The following is a 16,566-nucleotide window of genomic DNA, read 5'->3' on the forward strand; positions in this document are numbered from 1 at the left end:
TCAACCTGCTGCCAAGGTGACAGAATGTAAAATATCACCTTGATGACTGGAGGAATATTGCCTTATCCTTAAATTCAAAATCTCTTGTCCTGATGTCTACAATTCCATTCGCCTGCTTAACATTGTCATTTGTTTTTGGGAGCTACCCAGTGAGAGCTTACAAACCCAAGCATTTACATTGCTTTGATCTTCTCCCTTACACAACAAATAGTTTGAAGTATTTCCATCTGCTATTATTACTAATTAAATGCACTGTGTCATATCTTATCGCATTGATCAGCTTTTGGTAGACCCATCAATTTATCCCTGTCCTTTTGCAGTTTTCTCCTATTTTCACTATTCTGTATATTCCTAGCATCATTTTATCGCTACATTTGGATGACGCCTTCCACCCCCAGACTGAGATTGTCAATTTTTGGGGTTGATTCCCATCCTCACGTTCATGTCTCTGCTTGATCATTCACTGGATTTTTGTAACATCCTCCAGCCCTGGAATGCTCAAAGAAAACTCTGTTCCTCTAATCCTAGCCTTTGTATATGCTCCACTCATTCTATTCAACTTTTGGAAGGCATTTTTTCAATTGTCTTAGTTCTGAACTCTGAAATTCACCCCCTAAACCTCTCCACCTCTTTCTCGCCCTTTAAAAACATTCTTTAAACCCTATCCATATAACTGTTAGGTCTACACCTATTTCCACTATTTAGTATATTCCCAGCATCATTTCATCACTAAATTTGGATGGCACCTTCAACCCCCAAACCAACGTTGTCTATTTGTTTGGGAGTTGATTCTTATCCTCAAGTTCATCTTACTGCTTGGTCATTTTCTGGTCCCCTGTAACCTCTCTCAATCCTGGAACACTGTCTTAGAATTTCCTTCTTTGACTGAATGTGAATTGATTAGATTAGATACCCTACAGAATCAAAACAGACCCTTCAGCTCAACAACCCTCTGAAGAATAACCTACCCAGATCCATTTCCCTCTCACTAACGGACCTAACACTACAGGCAATTACACAAGGCCAATTCACCTGACCTGTACATCTTTGGACTGTGGGAGGAAACCGGAGCAAACCCACACAGACACAGGGAGAAAATGCAAACTCCACACAGACTTTTGACCAAGGCTGGAATTGAACGTGGGTCCCTGCTGCTATGAGACAGCAGTGCTAACCACTGACCCACCATGTCACCCCAATTACTGTCTACTTCTGTATCAGTGAAACATTTTAAGATATTGTGCTATGTTAAAGACACTTTGTAAATGCAAGTTCTTATTCCATTCTCCCTCTCTCTCCATCTTTTTATTCTTGAGCATTGTGTGTTTCACCTGTCAGTCTATCTTTCAACAAACTCAATCTTTCAACCAGAAAATTTTCCTTTCATTCATACAGCTTAAATAATCCAATCAGTTTCATCTGCAAAGCTCTCAATTCATTATACCTTAATTTTGGAGGCTTTCAGTATATCAATGTAAATTGTCGACACATTTCCTCAGTTTTACTTTTAACCTATGACAGTTTAATCCTGGTCAGAAATACAGCTTATTGCTGAAGTTACACTCTGCTCAAAGAAAATTTGGAAATAAAATGGAAATTTTAGATTGCAAAGTTGTTAAGCAGGCATGGCTGTGAGCTAATGTATGGGGGGAGGATTATGTAAACAATTAGAAGCTGCCTTTTGTTACTAAGTGTGCGTTTTCTCTATTAAAGTGCCAGTGATTGACAGATCAGAGAGAGTGGGGCCAAACTGTCAAGAAACACTTGATGTGCTTGGAGTATTGAGTTGCCAAATCTCCTGGATTGCCCAGAAGTTCCCAGTGAAAGCTGAATCGCTTGAACACTGTTAAGCATAAAGTAGAATAGATGTGGAATTTTGCTCCTATGCTTTACACTTGTGAACTTCCTTCAGCTGATTGAAGCTGGTTTCCTGGTTCTCAGACATTCTTATATGGCAACTGCTGGCTCAAGATTATAAGCAAAGATATTTACTGTAAGGGTCTTGGCCTTTCTGAGGTTAAAGCAGTAGGGGTTTGTAATTGAATTGGAAATCATATAATTAAATGTTGTGTAACTAAACCTCCAGGAAGATGTTCAATTGGAACTGGGAACGCCAGTCATTAGTTATACTGAAGTCATTCTCATCCTGTTTCATTGAAGGTTCCCTGATTGAAGAAATTGCATTGAAGGCATTTACCCGATGGAATCCTATTCTGTCTCCAGAAAAAAAAAGCCCTATTTTTACCTTCTCTCAGAAAGGCTTCCCTAATATATCGAGTTGTAAGTTAAAAGGCAAGTCACTATTGTCCCAGTGGACCAAAGGGCTTCTCTATCATCAACAGAAAGAGATGACTTCTGAGTGGGTTGAACCTGAATGTCACCATGTTTTCTTAATTTCCTCACAGGATGTGGGCATCTCTGGCTAGGCCAGCATTTAGTCCCCATCTCTAATTGCCCAGAGAGAATTTAAGAGTCAACTACATTGCTGTGGGTCTGGAGTCACAAAGAGGCCAGACCAGATAAGGATAGCCGATTTCCTTCCTTAAAGGTCATTAGTGAACCAGATTTTTTTAAAACAATAATTGACAATGGATTTATCATCATCATTAGACTCTTGATTCTAGATTTTTATTGAATTCAAATTCCACCATCTTCTGTGGCAGGTTTTGAAACCAGGTCCCAAGAATATGAGCCAAGTTTCTAGATTAATAGTCTAGCAACAATACCACGAGGACATTACATCTCAAGTGAGGTGTAAGTTTAAGAAGACAGGACTTTCAAAGTGAATTCAGCCAGTATGGGAATTGAACTGCCACTGTTACTGTCATGTTGTATTAGTAACCAGTCAGTCAACTGAGCTGCCTGTGCCCCCTATCTAGTTGTATGCACATTACTCACTTGAATATGTCATCATAATATTGTTGGATTTCAAAAGTGAAATAATTCCACAGTGGTCAGTATCCCATCACCAAGTCCCCCTTTATTTACACGTGGAGAGTCATTGACACTGATCCAGCTCCCTCAGAGCCAGGTCTCAGAGTGAACAGAACCTCTGACATTTCTATTCTTATCTATCAGCTAGGGCTCTCTGATTGGACCAGATTAACAGCCCCATCAAGGATTTCATATTCTTTGAGGTGCGCCTGGCTGAACTTATTACAGTCACCATATCTGTTCCCCTCTGATTCTGAAGATATAGACATTAGCCAAATCCTAGATGCATACGCTATTGACCATTCATCTCCATTGGACCACCTTTAAGCTAATACTACTCCAATGCTGTATGTGGAGGCACTGCATGTCAATACAAGATCTCACTTGGGATCACAGTGTGCCAAAATCTTCAAGGATGATAGCTGTTTCTTCACTTCCCTGAACGTTATGGCTTGGCTACATGACCATTTCCAACGCAGACCCTTTTATAAGAGTTGATGCAAAGACGTCAAGGTGACAGCAAGGCTAAGTCTGACCTTTCTGTAATAATTCACCAGCCCAAGGAAATAACGAAGCTCTGGTGAGAGCCAGGGCACCCTTGATCATCCTCACTTCATCTTTCAATGGGTATAACCTGGTCTTGTCGACTCTGTTGTCCACATTGGTCACTTGGAGTGCCTGGAACACTTTTTTTTTCCCTTGACACTGATCAAACTTCCTCAGAGCCAGCTCTCAGAGTGAACAGGATGGTTAACACTCCTGTTTATATCTGTAAGCTCCCTGATTGGACCAAGATAACAGCCCCAATAAGGGAACACATATTTTTTGAGGTCCATTGAGCTGACCTCATCACGATCACTACAAATAGTATTTTACAGCATTTTGTCTTTAGTCCGACCACAATAATTTCATGCACTAAGTACCTTGATTTAGAACTGACTACCAGGAGATTAAAAGATTAACCTTTCATTTCTATAGAGATTCCTTGGGTGAATTAGAAACTCTATACCCCTAATGTATATTTTTGCTTGAAGCAAATATGTTAGAAAACTATATTGTTTAAAATAGGTGCAGTAATAGACTAACATGTACTCATTATTTTAAGGATGTCAGAGATAATTGTTTTACAGAAAACCAATAATAAAGTTATGGAGGCTGTATAACTCCATATTCTAACAAGAGACCAATGCTTTATTTTTCAATACAGCCAATTTTTGAAATGAAGGGCATTTTTTCCTTTATTACTGTTGCACATAAAGGAAAAACCAGAAGAGCGTACATGAGAAAATTAGGCAGAAAGTTTTGTACCCTCACAATAGATTCTGAACAATTCTCTTTGCACTTATGAGCGAAATAACACCGCCTTCATTATGAATAAGGCAGCTGTCCCTCAATACCAAAGTCACAAGCTAGAGTGTTTACTTAGGCATGGGGTGGGCTTAATTTTTTTGTGACCTGTTGGCTAAGAGGGGATTTTGAGGTCTTAAAATCAACAGAAAAAGCTACAAATACAAAACTGGTCTTTATTTTTTTTCAAAACAGGAAAACTAAAAACAAAAATTGCCGGAAACACTTAGGAAGTCCAGCAGATTCTGCAGAGATCACTCTATTTTCAGAGTTCCTCAATCAGTACTTTTGTCATTTATCATAGATTGATTTTTATTTTAATTCAATCGGTAGTTTAGTGGAATACATAATAAACAACCTCACATTAGGGACAAATCCACAACAAACATTATCAGATCAATGGAGATCCCATGCTATCAAGTCCACAAAAGATACTAATCTACATCAATGAAAGACCATTGACCCGGAACATCAATTCTATTTCTTTCTCTACAAATGTTGCCAGACCCATCAAATATTGCCAGTATTTCCTATATTATTATTAATCTATTATACATAATGTTTTGAACAAACTGTGCTATTAATTTTTAAATCTGTAGTATTTTACCGTGCTTTGCAGTTTAGTTTGAGAGGATAAAATACAATCACAAAATGCCATGTTTAAATAAGGTGTGAAAAATGTTTTTTTAAGCTGCCTGTTTGATTCATTTACTCCCCCATTAAGACATTAAGTACAGATTATCTGGTTGTTAGCATATTTTGACTTGTGAGAGCTTGCTTAGCTGTTGTCTTTCTTACACTAAAGCAGTCAATGAAGTTGAAAAAGCACTTCATTAGTGTTAATGTCCTTTGAGGTCATAGACTTCGCTATCTAAATGCAAGTTTTCTTTTTTATGAACTTATGGAGTTATGGTAATTTAGCTGATAAGATCACTGCCGAAAAGTGTGATGCAGGAAAAGCATAGCCAGTCAGGCAGCAACCGAGGAGCAGAAGAGACAACGCTCTGCAAGTTGGATCGTTTCAGAGAACATCTCTGAGACACATGCACCAACCAACCCCCTTCACCAAGGATATGCAAATCCTTGGCCTCCTCCATCACCAAACTGTAGCCACCCAACCACTGGAGGAAGAACGCCTCATCTTCTGCCTTGGGACCCGCCAATCACACAGGATCAATGTGGATTTCATCAGTTTCCTCATTTCCCCTGCCCCCACCTTATCCCAGATCCTATCCTTTAACTCAGTACCGCCCTCTTGAATTGTCCTGAAGAGCTTACACTCAAAATATTCTTCAGATGCTGCCTGTCTGGCTGCACTTTTCCAGCACCACACTGCAGTCCTCACTTTCTCCTCCCCGATAAGATCACTGCATCAATTAAACAGAGAGACCGTGAAATGTGATTGATCCCAAAAACAGGCAAGTGGATCACAATGCTCACTAAACCTAAGCTGTTACTTCCGATGCAGAAGCACATCAACTAAACATGATTACAGTCAGTAGCTTGTCTGTTATTGCACCCGTCAGGAAATGATGCAACATCATTAAAGACGAGCACCAGATAAAAGGCAGCCCGTAGTTCTCAAAGTCAGCAAACACTTCGAAAAGAAAAATTCACTGGAACCAGTGCTGTATATAAACTCACAACTTACAGTGTTTATGTATTATCTTGTACTAGGGTGAAACAAGCTGGATGTATGAGAAGATCAACCTTCTTCATCTGTTCCAGCTTCACATTCAGATGAAATGTTCCCTCCCTATCAGTATTGTGGACGCCGAATCATCAAGCATTGTTGTGGCTTAAGAAGGGCAACCTACCCAAGTGCAATTAGGGATGGTCAACACACAATGGTCCAGCCAGAGACACCCACATCCCTTTACTGAATTTTTTAAAATGTCCCATTTTTCAGAAGAACACTGATTAATTTCACCCCATATTTGAAGTTACTGACATTTCAGTGATGTAACTCAACACTTGTTCTAACAATGTAACATGGGAACTCAGTATGCTCAGCTCACATGCATAGAGATGTTTGCAGGGGTAGTAAAGATCTGTCACTCAGGTGTTGCTTGCCACCTACCATTCCAGATCTTAGTGATTTATTTATGAACTGTGCCCACACCAGCCTGATGACTGCCCGGTTGCAGCTATCCATGGTCACTTCCATCCATGTCCCCTCTTGGCTGGCTTGGTGGATGGTGGGGACAGTTCCCACTTCCGTCAGATCAAGCACATGTCAAAGACTCCAAGGGAGACAACCAAGAAGTGAAGGGCTGTCCATGCTATCTGCCTGCCCAGGTAAGCAACAGGCCTCTGAATCAACTGCTCCACAGTTTCAATCAAGGGAAGCCCCAGTTATGGCTGTCTATTGCTGCTTCAAATCATGTCTCTCCATCATCATGTCCTGCTTGGAGGCTGGTAATTAAGTACCAGCCTCTCCTACAGTCTCATTAAAGCTCTATGAGTGATAGAGTCATACAGAGTATGGAGACTGGCCCTTTGGCCCAAACTGGTCCATGGCGATCAAAATGTCCATCTACGCTAAACCCATTTCCCTGTTGTTGGCCCATGTCCTTCTAAACCTTTCCTATCTATGTATTTATCCAAACGCCTTGTAAATGTTTTATTTGAAAGTTATATTGCATTAATGACACACCATGCCTTGGGACCCAGAAATTATATAGGCATTAAATTCTTGACCCCAGATTGAAAAGTCAATCCCACCTCTCTGCCTTCAACAAATTCTCTTCTAAAATCCTTCAACTTGCTGCATTACCTTCACTGCCTATTCTCATTTCTCCCATTACAAATTCTCTTGTGATGGCTGTGAATAGGATCCCACAGATCTGGTTAAAGTTCCCAGTCACAGTTTTACATTACAAACAAACTCTTCAACGTGGTTTATTTAGAAATTAATTCACAGCAAAATGGTGTCGCTGGCTAGGCCAGTGTTTACTGCCCCTCACTTACTGTCCAGAGGGCAGTTAAAATTTTCCAGGCATCAGTAACAAGATCACAAAATGCTGGAGAAACTCAGCAGGTCTTACAGCATATATGGACAAAGAAACAGATTTAACATTTCACTCTTCTTCAGAATTGTAGGCCACACGTTCAGAACTAAAACTCTGAAATTAAATCATACAGGACTCCAGAGTTTTTTGAGAATATCCTTGAGAAAAGTTTAGCATTTTCTTTCAGATTTCCAGCTTTTGTCTCAGTAAGAGGATGATTTATTACCAGTGTGCAGTATCTGCAACTGCTTTTATTTGTGAAACTGTAAAATAGCAATAAAAATAAAATTTGTGAATGCAATGAGTAAAATCTGCAGAAATTATTGGAAAGATTCTATTGTCATTAAGTTCTTCCAGGAGATTCAGCAACAGAATATTTTGAGAAAACGTACACTGGTAAGAAATATATTTTGGAAAATTCAGGGGATCGCTGAGTGATGTTCTGTATGCATTCTTCACCATGTCATTGATTTTTCATTTAACAATTTACTTATGTTTATACAGATAGAAAATACCTTTATTGCATGTGATCTTCACTCATTTTCTCAAATGTAACAATAATACTTTTTTAATCTCCCTGAAAGGTATGTTTCTTCAGGAATCATTTGAATGTTATTGCATGACCCAAATGTTTACTTTAAGATACATCATTAACTTGAAGTCTGTAACTGGAAAGAAATCCAAATCTGCTTGGCCTCTTTTCAAATAAAAGGAATCATGTTTTCAGCACAATCACCAATATTTAGCTTGAGTTTCCGTGTGTTATTGATTTATGAGAAATTTCTGTGAAAACCAACATTATTATTACCAAGAAAAAAAAAGTCAAGCAATGGGAATGCAGAAAACATATCAGGTGCATTCTACAGGAAGGTTTCAGTAACTGGACAATGGCTACTCCATGACATGATATGATTTGACATCCAGCCTTGGAAACAAAGGAATTTATTGGGATGGTAATGACAAGCTACCCCATCGCCTTGAGTTAAGGAGTTGAGGGCAGTCCAAGGCAATCATTAAAAAATAGACCAAAATTACAACAGTAATGAATTGCTGGATGTAGTGCAATCATTGTGCAAAGTACATCCAATTAACATTTCAAGGGTAATTATTTAACAGAGTAACTTTACCGACTAATACAGGAACTGCAAAAATTCTCAGCCTAAAGTGCTGATCAATAATGTCATGTTAACTCTGGGATTTGTGCTTTAAATAGTGAATAACTCAGAAGATTGCGTGTACCTGAAAGGGGAGGAATTTAATGCTTTTCCCATCATCACAAACCTCACTGGACCTTTTATTGTTTATTGAGTTATCGGGCATATATATGTATCACTATGATTTTATGCAATGCTAATGTTCAGCTTGTTCTTTTTCACAAACCATGATGAATTGGATTTTGATGTGGGATCACACCTCAAAGGGAAGCTGCTGTGGAACTTATGACTGCCACACCAACATTCCCCGAGATACTGATCCATTTCTCTGGGTCAGGGCTCATTAGTTGCTCAGGATGTGTTCCTGATGGAATCACCATCATTAAATGGGAACTCTACATAGTCAATAGGAGAAGTATTTCAAATTTTGCTTGGGACATTTTGTGGGTAAGGGCTAGGTACTAAAGGGTTGAGAGAGACAGAGCGTGTAGCAGCTGGGAGTGAATCACTGCCTTCCAGGCCTGCAGACTCCCCAGCACCAACTGCTGAAAACTCACTAAAAATCCTGGATCTGCAAGAGCTGGACCACACCCACTCAGGATGCTTCTATTGTTCCAATTTAAGAAAAAAAACCCAAGGCCTCACAAGTTGCTTATCATCTCATGGATTGCTCGGTGTCTGTCCTCCAATTTCTCTCTAAAAGAAACCAGAACAAAACACAACTCTTAAAGCCACAGCATTGTCCACAGGATTAAGTTCAAAGGAGATATCCATGATTGAAAGCCTCTCAGAATGGGAAAGAGGCCAAAACAGTTTGAGAAACGTATCCATCTGCAGCTGTTTTGCTACTAACAACATTACTAATGGTGCTTGGCTGATATCTCTGAGTGTACTGTCACCCTGGCTCAGGAATGATTAGCCCCTGAGATTAACAGCCACTTTAATTATCTTCCGCTTTTGTGTAGAGCCTAATCGTTATGTGCACAGCCTTTTACATTTCATTGCATGGTCATAGTAACTTACGTTGTCAATGAGTCTAGAGTCTAGATGAGTCTGAAATGGTTCATATTGAATTATGTCATAAATGACACTTACTATGGGTATGTTGCATGGACATTTGAGCAAATTAAGTCAAAGGAGAGAGGCCTAACATTTTACTGCTTCAACGTGCCAGGGTTCTACACTCGATTCCAGCCTGTGTTGAGTTTGCATGTTCTCCCTCTGTCTGTGTGGGTTTCCTCAGGGTGCTCCAGTTTCCTACCATGTTCCAAAGATGTGCAGATTAGGTGGATTGGCCAAGCTAAGTTGCCCATTGTGTCCGGGGCTGTGCAGGCTACGTGGGTTAGACATGGTGAATGCGGGGATAGGGTAGGTCTGGGTGCGATGCTTTTAAGAGGGTCAGTGCAGACTTGGTCGACTGAATGACCTCTATCTGTAGGGATTCTGTGATCCCCCTCAAAGTCCATGTAATAGTGGTTCTCATATCTATGTAATCTATAACTGATTGTCAACATGCAATAAGTTATATTTTGTTAATTTTTTTCTGGTTAGGTCAGAAAATAGTTTTCCTCTGTCAAATTATACAAAGCAAGACTGTAGTTTCTTACAATTAAAGAGAATGTTCCAGCAATTTTTGTCGTGACCAGCTGCTCATACAGTTTCGTGAGCTGATGTGTCCTTACAACTTAGTCGGCAAAGGCATGGATTTGATTTGACACCACATTGATCTGACACCACATTTGATCAGTGATATTCTGAGGTCACTTGCTCGTACGGCACAGCTGGGAGCAGGGAAGAGCTGAAGATTTATGAACACTATGGAAAAAAGCCTCTTGGCTATCCTTAGTACTATTCCAGTGAACAATAAAGCATTTATGAAATGGTAAAAGAAATGCAGCAACAGAAGAGTTCCAACTCCATGGAGGAGGAGAATTAGCCACTCCAAAACAGATACAGGTGGCATCATGAGGCATCTGAAGGAATCATTCATTTAAAACTAGGAGTGGGATTGAGGCAGGAAGGTTTATTAAAGCTGAAAATAGTGAAATTCATACAGAGAAATACAAACAATTTAAGAATCCACCCGCTTTTTTTTCTGAGAATGACATTCCACCTTTGAAAACTAGAATCCTAAGTTTTAGCTGCAAGAGGCTGGGATCCTTCAGTTTAGCTGCAACAAGCATTCAAACTCAATTTTAGCCATAAAACCCAAGAAAAGCCTCCAGTACAACCACAAACAGCATTAATGTTATTATTGTAAGATTAAAGTCTTTTAAGTAAGTCAATTATACAATCATATTATCAGGAAGATATTAATTCAGAGATGAGCCAGTTCGACCATAGATTGCACATCTTGCAGAAAATAATTTTTAAGATACAGAAAGGTTCCAAATTCGATACTAAATCAGGGATTGAAAAAGTAAATATGCTTTTAAACACAATTAGAAGCATGGCTGATGACATTAAATCTTGCTAAGAGGTAAAAATAGAAGCTGATACTTTTGAAGAGATCCTGAAAGCCTTTTACATTTACTTCAACCCTAGAACTAACAAAATTATCGAAGGACCAAGATTTAAAGTAAAAGTTCAGCATCCAGGGAAATCCATAAATGGTTTAATTCATGATGCCTACAGATTGTTGGAGAAATGTAACTATGGTGACTTCTGGTCATGATTCATAAGGGACAGACTGGCTACAAGAGTTGTTAAGAGTGTGGTGCTGGAAAAGCACAGCAGGTCAGGCAGCATCCGAGAAGCAGGAAAATTGACGGTTTGGGCCGGAATCCTGCATTGTTGGTTGAGGCTCTGACAGATTTATTGCAGTCTAAAGAACAGCGGACTCTAAAGAATGCCTTTCAGATGCAGAATGAAGCACCAGTCCAGAAGCAAACTCAGAAGAAGCTGAAACATGGCACAGGCTGTCAGCAGTCTCAGTTCATTTTTTTAAGGTAGCAAGCCACAAACAACACATTGTGAGAAGCTGGCACAGTGATTAAGAAAACCACCAACCACAGAAAGTCCTAGTCAGCACTTTGGCAGAAAGAAGCCTCACAAGACTCTGAAAGGGAAAGCTTTATTTATCACACAATAGGCCATTCTTAGAAAATGTACAAGAATGTGACACAGTTTCAGAATAGTAAGAAATAACATGGTGATTCACACAAAGAGGTTGATAAGATAGAACTGTCCACAACAGAAGACGAGTCTAATATTTTACTAGGATAATTAAATAGCCTGCACCTTAGGTTGTACAAGCTGATATTTATGTGAATGATCATCTCACAAAATTCAAGTTAGCCATGGGGCGAAATACATTATGTTAAAAGAAATGATCCCTGGTTAAGAAAACAGTGTTTGCAGCTGACAAGTATATGGTCTGGGAGGCATTGCATATAAGGTCAAAAGTATACTACAAGTGACTCTCCAATATACTTGGTGCCAAAAAGTGGAACAACTAAATGTACTTCATAATGACAATTCTCACTCTTGAGTAGGAAATTGTTCTTTACCTCAATCCTCTTCAAGTGTTAGAAGGAGTGGAGTTACTTAAAGTAAAGGAACAACCATTAAAAGGATATCCAGAATGAGATTTCATACAGCTCACTAGATTCATGACAAAAGCCAAAGCAAAACAAAAAGATTAAGACAAAGGAGATTAAGGTCGTTCAGTTTAATGGGATCTGAGAATCCACACATTGAGCCACTGATCTGTTAAGTTCAAAAAGACCACACTCTGCAGAATAGTGAAACCTCTAGATCACCTTAACTTATAAAGTTAGGAAGTGGAGGGGACATGAGGTAATGGTAAATGTAATCATATGCACATACTTACAGTTTTAATAATGAGAGAAAATCCTGGGCAGAGATATTGTGAAGGATCTGAGAGGGTTAATACTGAAGATCACCAGAATCACAGTCTACAATGACTTATGGACCGAATATATTAGGATCTTTGAGGAGCGGGACGTAACATCTGATGCTTATCAAAATTTCTGTAATAATGTCTATCATATCAATGTGACCTGTAACTAGTTGCTGGCATGCAAAAATCTATATGAGGTTAACAAAAAGAGATTTTTCTGCTCAGACCAGGAAGTGATTTTCCTCTACCACATTAGACCTAGCAATCGGTGACTGTAACCTTCGTCATGAGCAAGAGCTCATACAATGACATGTCCACATGAGGATATAAGGGGTTGACATTTGCTTTACTTGCACAGGAACCTTCGAGTTGCTGCACAGCCATACTGCCTTGAGGGAATATTATTACAGATGGGAGGCTACTTAGTTCATTGATCAGATTAAAATGTTCTCTGTTGTGGAGGTAGGAAAGATTCCTTTTATTGCTGCCTAGGGTAGAAACTAATGTGTACTCTCCAGCCCATTTCATGGTACTTTCCATTACCATGCTGAGGATATAAAGTAGAAACATTATGCCGAAAAGATAATCAACTGAAACCTTTTACCTTCCTTTTCCCTGCACAGTTATTAACTGACCTGCTTTGACTAAGGCTCTTTTGTTGGCGAAGTTATCTATTGGCATCAGGCCAGAAACAGTGAAAAATTTTCCTGATACACATCAGTGAGTACATTGGTTCTGTTCCTCTTGTCTTGTTCAATGATTCCTGCAGCCTGTATCTGTCATTTTTGACATCTGCTTACCTATCTCCTGAGCACTGTTTCACAGCAGCCTTTTCCCTTTGACTGTTGTGTTGAAGGGTATCCAAAGGACTGTCTTCGTCAGAGCACTTAGTAACAAAATCTGTCCTTCTGGCTGATTATAGGATAGCTTAAAATAACTCTCTGTTGCTCTTCTTGCTTCTGAGTTGTCAAAAATTTGAACAAACTTCAATGAAGTTAGAAAAACAACATACCAATTTTCAGTTTTACAGGAGGAACAGAGGTCATATTCCATATGAACTCATTTTACCCTAATTTAGTTCAATAGACTTGTCAGTTTAGTAAACAAGAAAAAATGTAGCACCTGGAATGCACATAATGACATGGCATTGGTGGCTTATCAACTGGTGATGTTAAATGGATTGAAGTGTAGAAACAACTTTATCAGTAACCTTCTTTGCAGGAGTGGATACTAAACATAAACATCAATATAAATTTGAAAGAATAGCAAATGTTCAAATAGGCTTAAACTATTTTCTTGATCAACTAGATCTGAGCCCCATTGTTTTGGAGCAAAAATTGAAACTGAGGTATCATGGAAGTAGTTACAAGCCCCATCACAGCCAAAAAAGATTCACTCTGATCTAGCAATAACATTTACAAGATTCCAGTTATAATGGTCATGGTGAAAGAAGACAAACTTCTAAATGCTAATGACCAGATATAGACTAGAAATGTAATGTCATATACACTTTTACACGAAAAATGCAGTGAAAAATTATATAAGCCAACCTACCACAGTGCCTACATCATACATAATAGCCAAGTCATATATAATAATAAAAGTAAATTAAGATATAGGTGATGAATTAAATGCTATTGCAATTGGGCATTTACTTTTTACATGAATGTTCTTCCATAATTTACAGTTCTTTCATTAGATCCTTCATAACAGGGTAAGAGATAGGGCAGACAACTGACCTAGAAGTGACAGCAAAACTTTGAATGTATTCATTATTTGGTTATGATATTGATTAAGTATGTCAGATCACAGCAAGGAGCTTGGTGTGTCCAGACAGATTGAAGATAACTACAAAATAGCAGCAGGGCATATTGAAGAGATTTGATGATTTTTCTGACAATAAAGAATCATCGTAGTTGATGGTTTAAAGGTCAAGTAAGTACTAAGAAGCATAAAAAGGTATCTGTGTGCAAAATGTTCACATTCTTTCCATAAACTGGTACTTCTTTCATTATCTGGTTAGCTGAATATCCGTGTATGTTAGAATCATTTATTTTGTTTTTCTAATTTTAACTAATAAAGTAGATATGGGTAAAGAATGAAATATTAGCTTGAAAAGCTCAGTTGGATGTTTTTGTACTTAGACTTGTGTTAAGGATTCCTACCTGTGTGAAATATAATTAATGGTTATCGATAAGAAGAGAGAAAAGGGATGATTCATTAAAGGCATTAATGTTGAACATTCCCAACTCTTAATATTGATTTTAATAAAGTATTACTATAGCAGTTAACAAAATAAATGGTATTTGGACCTCCCTATCTGGAAGCAACAATTCCTGAATGTGCTATGTTGTGAAAGAAAAGAGGAAAACTCAGGGAGTGTGGGGAATAGAATGTATAAGGCCATAGAATGTGCAAACCCCTGCGTTTGGATGGCCAACAAAATCAAGAAAGAATAAACATACAATAATTTTCAAATACCCCTAAAGGACTTTGTAGCCAGGAAAGTATCTTTCAAGTGTACCTTTGCTATCTAGGAGGCCTTGTGAGGAAGTGGGTTATGGCCCAGACTTTGAGCCAGCAGCTACATGCTAAGGTCCCACTTCAGAACTGGTCAGCCCAAGGAGGAGTGTTTATGGCGCAGTGCACCGGACTAATAATCAGCCTACTAATCCTTCCAATATTCCACCTTTAATCCATAAAGGGGACAGGGGTAGAAAATGAAAGGTTTGTGTCAAAAATATGAAACAAACAATTTTGGAACAGAGAATACAGGCACAACAAGATTCTACATACAACAAGAAGATAATGACTGGATAACCAATTTGATTGTGGAATAAATATCTGTCAAGTCACGAAGAGAACTCCCTTACTCATCTTTGAACAGGGCCATGCTACATTCATCTGAAAGTGCCGGTTTAATTTCTCATTCAAAAATTTGCACCTCCAACAATGCAGTACTGATGAGCTATAACGTCAGCCCATATTATTTGATCAAGTCTCTAATATGGAAAGACTTTCTGACTCAGAGGTGAAAGTGTAACCAATAAGTCAAGAGTGATGCCTGCTTTGACAGCAAGCTGAATCTGTCCATGTGGAATCTCAAGCTGATAGGAGTAACAGATGGGGCCTCTCAAATCACAAAGATCAGCAGGGTTGGTCAAGCAACTCTCATGCATTATCAGTGGCAAGGAAGGTCACCATTAAAATATAGATGCAACCAGCAGATTTTTTTAAAGGCGTGCTTTATTTATGTGCACAGATTTAATACCTTACATTTAGCTTATCTGACCATTATATATCTTGCAGGCAGGATGGATGGTGAGAACATTTGAGGGCAGATTGAATGTATTGCGGTCATTATCTCAGTGCATAATTACAGACAGCTTTCAACTCTCTTAACCGCATCATTCTAGCCACTTCAGAGCCAGCTGAACCAAGAGATTTTGCCTTTTGGTAGCACTTTTCATGATAAGCGGAAGTCTCAAAAGCACTTTACGACACTGAAATAGTTTTGAAGGATAGTTACTCTATACTATGGGAAATACAGCAGTCAATTTTGTACCCAGCAAACTCTCACAAAGGGCAGCATGGTAATGAGCAGATAACCAATTTTTTTTTAATATTCATTGTGGGATAGGTATTAGTCAGGACACCAGGGATATATCCTCAGCTCCTCTTTGTAGTACTGCCACAGGGGCTTTACATCCATCCAAACAGGCAGCTGGGACCTTATTTTAACATCTCCTCGATAAGATGTGTCTCCAACAGTGCAGAAATAGGGGATTATCTGCCTTTAATTTTGTGCTCCAGTCCTAGAGTTGGGCTTGGATCCTGAACCTTGTGATGTAACGGCAAAAGTGCAACCAATTCAATCTCAGCTGACAACTTTTTAATTATTTCACACTTGTCCCATTTTAACGACTAGTTCAACTGGCTATAGTGCTGGATTCATGGCTAATTCTTTACCTTCATCCCAAGTTATATGTATGGCGAAGTATGTTTGCTTCTGTTCAGTCTATATTTCACCTCTGCATTTCTCATCAGATTTGACATCATCCAGCCATCCAATGGTATCTCCAGGTATATTATTCCATGATAATGTCTTTTCAACAGAGTTCCTAAGTTCCATTTTAAGAAAGCAGTTTTTATAACTTCATGTTGTGCATTCTTTCTTTATTTTTAGATTAGATTACTTACAGTGTGAAAACAGGCCCTTCAGCCCAACAAGTCCACATTGACCCTCTGAAGAGCAACC

Source organism: Chiloscyllium plagiosum, chromosome 6 (genome assembly GCF_004010195.1).
Source record: "Chiloscyllium plagiosum isolate BGI_BamShark_2017 chromosome 6, ASM401019v2, whole genome shotgun sequence".
NCBI lineage: Eukaryota > Metazoa > Chordata > Chondrichthyes > Orectolobiformes > Hemiscylliidae > Chiloscyllium > Chiloscyllium plagiosum.